The following is a 5,672-nucleotide window of genomic DNA, read 5'->3' as shown; positions in this document are numbered from 1 at the left end:
TCTTTAAATAAATAAAAAGAGCATCGGTTTGTTACACTTTATGTATGTTAAATATTTAGAATAGGTTGATTTACAGTGGCGAAAACCCTCCAAATCCTCAAAATCAAAACCTCCAAATAGTGGCATTTTAGAACCCCAGTACCTTTCCTTATATAGAATGGGTCTGAACTCCATATTTTTGTCATTGTTTAAATGAGGTTTAATGGTAATCAAACCGATTTCAATCAACGAAAACGTGGAGAGATGACCTACTTACTTTTAAAATGTCATTTTGTGCCCCAACAATTGAACGTTTTAGAAAAGTAAAGTCTGTAAATTCGAGGCCAAAGTCCCATATAACATTCAAACAACACACTTTGTTGTGACCGAAGTGACTCAGTGGTAAGAGCAAAATTAGTCTAGAATTAGTTAAAATAGTCTAAACTGAATATAGGTATAAATTTTTCTTTAAAAATTTTTAACAGTATTTTACGACTAAACCAAATAGGCATTTGCTGTATCCTTCCCTCCCCTTCTTCTTTTCCAGCTGTTATTTGAATTTTATTCCTTTATATCTACTATTAAATTGTAATAAAATATATCATTCATTACAAATTTGTTATGTTATATTTAATTTGTCATTTATTTAGAGCAAAAAATGGGCACTCTTTAGAAAAATGACGATACAGATTCTTAATTAGACTTTTTCAGGTTTAGTCTAGTCTTAGGTTTATTTTTGATATTTTATGTTTATTCATTAATTGTGCGATGGTCGAAAAGTTTATACATTTAATTTTTGTGTAAATTTAGGAATGGTTTGTTAATGAAATTACCGAAACAATGCTCAGAATAAATAAAAACATGTAAATCATCGTCAATTAATTGTAGCAAATTTTTAGAATTTAGATCTTAACATAATTCTTAATTGGAAAGAGCTCCCGTTTTCAAGACATTTTATACACAGTAAGGAATACAGTTACCTGATTATAATCATATGTCTTGGTAAACTGGTCTTAAATTAATTATCGGGGGGGGGGGGGGTAACAATATGTTGGAAATGATGAATATAAATGTACATGTATGAAGTCATCATAGACCCATACAAGACCAAAACAAATGAAATGAAAAACCCAAAACAAGATAACCAAATTTTACATATACATACTAGAATATGATAAAAATAAAATCATAAGTAATAACATTATTCTGTATATTATCTATGTTCATAGAGGCAAATTCTCAATAAAAGTATAAAAATTATTCTTCCTAAGAAAATCAAAGAGTATAATTGCAATGATAACAAAACTGTTGAGGGATTTCCATATCGTCATATATTTGTACTGGCCATGGAGATACCATAGTATGATGGAGTGTCCAATCATTAATACATGCATGGCTTTATAGTAATATTTCATCTGCCTAAACAAGGCAATGCCCAAGTCATATTATTAACTAAAATAAATAATTCCTAAATTTCTTCATTAAACTACCCAATCACCCACTCTGTGGTATCAGATGGACTAAGTCGGCCTCAAAATAAGGTTTACGTGGGATTTGCTTTGGAAACTATATACATTTGTACATGTATATGACATTAAAGAACCGACTTGATAATTTTATTTATACCAGGCTGTCCAAGGGGATTGTGAATAAAGATAAAGGAATGGATAAAATGTTTGATTTTTTTTTTTATTTTTCTATCAAAGATCCATGTTTGAAACTCATTTCTATTTTATGATTTAATAATTTTCTCAATTCTATTTCTCATCAATATTGAAGAGAAAAACAGGAAACAATAATCAAGTTTAATAAGACACTGTTTCATTTCTTTACTGAGCTGAGATTAGTTTGTTTTTTACTGGGAATCATAAAGGATGCTATAAAGTATAGATTAGTCCGAAGAAAACAGACATCGAAACTTGTAGTCTTAGTTTGAAGTAAGTTAGGAGAAAGATTTGTCAATTATATTCATTACAAGTAATAATAGCTTTCCAAAAAGCATGCCTGACTAAACAAAATTATTCAATTGAAGCATGTGTGTATCAATTAGGGTATCTTATTAGAAATGAATTTTAATTTTCGCTGCTGATCATAAATTTATAAACGGAACGTGCAAATTTAAGACGAATTGTCAGTTTTTTCTTTGATCTAGAACATGTACATATATATCACTTGAAATTCATTTATTTTATTAATTCAATTTTTTTAGGAATGTACACATATCATATAAGTGCATGTAAGCTTGAAAGCTGGAGAGTAAACAGTCGGTTTTTTTTAAAATTTCAATTTGTTATATTAAGATGCAAAATCAACCGAAAGGCATTTTTAAACCTTTCCAACCATATGAAAGGGTTATACAAACACGTATTGATTTGAATGTGTGGGGGCAGCTTCATCAAAATCATCTTGACAAGCAATTAATCAAAGTACTGAAGAACTGACGGGAGTTGATTTTGTCGATGTTTTCAATGATATGTTATTTTGCATGACAAGTACATGTATACGTAGTTTCTAATTTGAATTACGCATAATTATTTTTATAATATGAATTTTTGAACTTTTTCGACTAGAATGTCGAGAAACCTCCATATGAATCATGTTAAATAATATTTAAAGATAAAATTAATTCAATCAAACTATGTATCAGTGGTAGAAATATTTCTCGAAAATTGTATGGATCCAAGCAATATTGAACTCTAGTCTCGTTCAACCAAACGCTCGGCTGACACCGTAAATCTCCGACAATGGTTGACGGAGACAGCCGAGCGTCGAGTTGAACGAGACTATATTGAACTCTGGCGTAGGAATACATACGACTACAAAAAATATTTAAATTGTTCGTACCATTTAAAATCTTACTATTTTTAAAGTATTTGTAAATAAGTTTCCTTGAAAAACAATGCTTTAGCATACATTACATCGAATTCATCAATTATTTTCAAGAACTAAGTCTTGTCAGGAGCAATGATTTGTGCTGAGGTCCAAACACTGTTTCATTTCGGTTTGTCCGAGTGACTGCATAGGAGAGTTGATTAAAAATCAACTCCCAAAAAAGGGTGAATTCTCAAATTCATTAAAAAAAAAACCCTAACTGTATTTTCAATTCAATTAGAATTCCTTATATGAAGTTTCATTTATTGCATGCTCCTACAAAAGGGGGGGGGGGGCAAATCCATGTTTTTTCACTTATTATATAAAGTTAAGAAAAGTGCCAGCTGCCAAAAACGTTGGGTGGAGGAAGCAGCCCCCTCACCCCACCCCCGATGCTACGTGCCTGTCATGTAAACACATGGTGTGCTCGGGGGTATTCGCATGATTCCAACGGACTCGTCAACTAATCGGTGCACAAAAACTATGAATGAGACATTATGACGCAAAATCCTGTTATAACCGTTCACGCAACGAATGAACTCGTCCATTGGCAAGGGTGTCAGATGAATTTTTTTGACATTTGTTTTGTAACAGCTACAAACATGTATATTATACTTTGTATCGGATGTTTTGAAAGAAATCTAACGAATTAAGAAACACACTTGATAAGTAATTGTTAAATGTAGTAATGTACATTTAGTAAGACACGCGAGTTATGATCCATTTTCAAGATTAATGAAATCGCCCAACTGAACGAAAATCGGGTCACACCCCGCTTCGGCGATTTAGTTCCTCAAGTAAACATTCCAGCTGTATAAATATATATTTGTATTAATCCAAACTGATGACTCCCTTGTAATAATGATAATCTAACACCAATTATTACTTACATTGTACCGTAATAGACAATATGTTACAACTTGTTGCGATGACCCCCTCCCCCTTTTTCAGTGTTCAATAATAGTCGAATGCTGATCTATTTTTAAATCAGGATTACACACCTGCACTGAATGGTGAACGTCCCTTTTAACTTGAAAACTCTTGCTCTCTGTTGTTATTACATGCCATATAACATTTTTATCAGTTGTGAATTTAAATGCTGACATCTTAAACATGCATCGGTTAATTTTTTTTGTGAAATATCATGATATTGCTTGTCCCATTGTCTGCACTATTTTGGAGAATGCAACTTTTAAACCTTAGATATGCCTGATGTCAGGCAATAAACCCTCTTGGGTTACAATAGGGTAATATTTTTGGAAAGGATGTTTGATGATTGGTTCTATCTACATGAAAGAATCATTTACCTGAAAGAAATAGAGGCTATCATATCATATATTTTCAGTGCTTTGTTCTTTTCCTCTAATACTGAACAAAAGTTTTACGTCAAGTCAAGTAAATCAAAAAATTGATTTCATTTAAATATTCCGGAGAAATTATCAAATCAAAATCCTAAAAATGCTTATATTCTCGTATGCTTAGAATTGTTCATATGTTATTCTTTAAACCAACAAGTCCGTAAGTTCATCCTTGTAAAAATATCTGCCTCTATAATCGTTGAATGATTTACGAAGTATTTCCATCGGTTTATTTTTCACTTTAGATATCTGATAAAAAATGAAATAAAATTCCAGTTTCATTCCAGCTATTATAAATACATGTAGAAAAACGTAAAAAAAAAAAATCTAAAACCTTTATGAATAATTTTAAAAACCAATCACTACACCCTTATGAATGCATTAGTGTTTATAATTAGTTATCATTTTTACATACTCCTACATCATATGTCCTAAATAATTTTTGAAAAGTTTTCAAACTGTCACGCAACAAGGTAAATCGTGTTTCGGTGTCGAGTGAATTGGATTACAAAAACAAACAAGCAATCCTTTTTTTTTAATCGGAATGTGTGAATAAATAAAATGCATTTTAATGCAACACCTTGTAAGTTTTTGCAGTTAAAATTATATTATAGATTTCTTTTTGAGACAAATCCTCTTGCTTATGTAAAATGGTTAAAAGTTCAAGCACATTCTGTATCATAAATTTTGAACTACAATTTACATGCAAACATTTGAAAGGTGAAGCTATTTCAAAGCTTCTATCATTTGTTTGATTTGTCAGGTCTAAACAATCTTTCGCAAAAACCAAAATAGGGACAAATGTATCTTTGAAGTATTGGTGACAAAACGTATTCTTTTCAGTCGCTGTTCTATTTTTTCTAACTTATCATGACAAACTCTCATCAAAAGTTCTTACGCCCGCTACTTTTGAAATCAAATACCATTACATCCAATACCAATAGATTCTGACTTGACCTAAATATCAAACTTACATCGCATGCTAACTAGATATTATGTAACGTTATTTTGCAATTTTGTTTTGTATCACTTTATATTGGAAAAGGGATATCATGCAAAGACCAAAACTAAAATGAAATGTAAAATGAATGTCAAGAAATAAAGAAAACTTTCTTTTAAAAGAAATTGCAAATATAAGTAGACTTTCTGAAAGTCAAAATTTGGAATTATATCACATAAAAGATGAAAGAAGTATATATACACGCAATATGTGTATTTTGTAGCCTAAAAGATGGAATTTCTATCATGGAAATATGTTTTTTTTAACTATTTAATATGGTTTGATATGAAATATTAATAGGGTCCATTCTATTTAGCTAGTAAACGATGAATCTCTCTCTCTCTCTCTCTCTCTCTCTCTCTCTCATAGTAAAGGTAATTATGCCCAATAATTTGTGAGTTGACATGTATATATAAAATGCGATTGCTAAAGCGTGTTTATTCACAAAATATCATATATATTAC

Source organism: Crassostrea angulata, chromosome 4 (genome assembly GCF_025612915.1).
Source record: "Crassostrea angulata isolate pt1a10 chromosome 4, ASM2561291v2, whole genome shotgun sequence".
Lineage (NCBI taxonomy): Eukaryota > Metazoa > Mollusca > Bivalvia > Ostreida > Ostreidae > Magallana > Magallana angulata.
The sequence above is the reverse complement of the archived record's forward strand: the minus strand, read 5'-3'. Positions refer to the sequence as shown.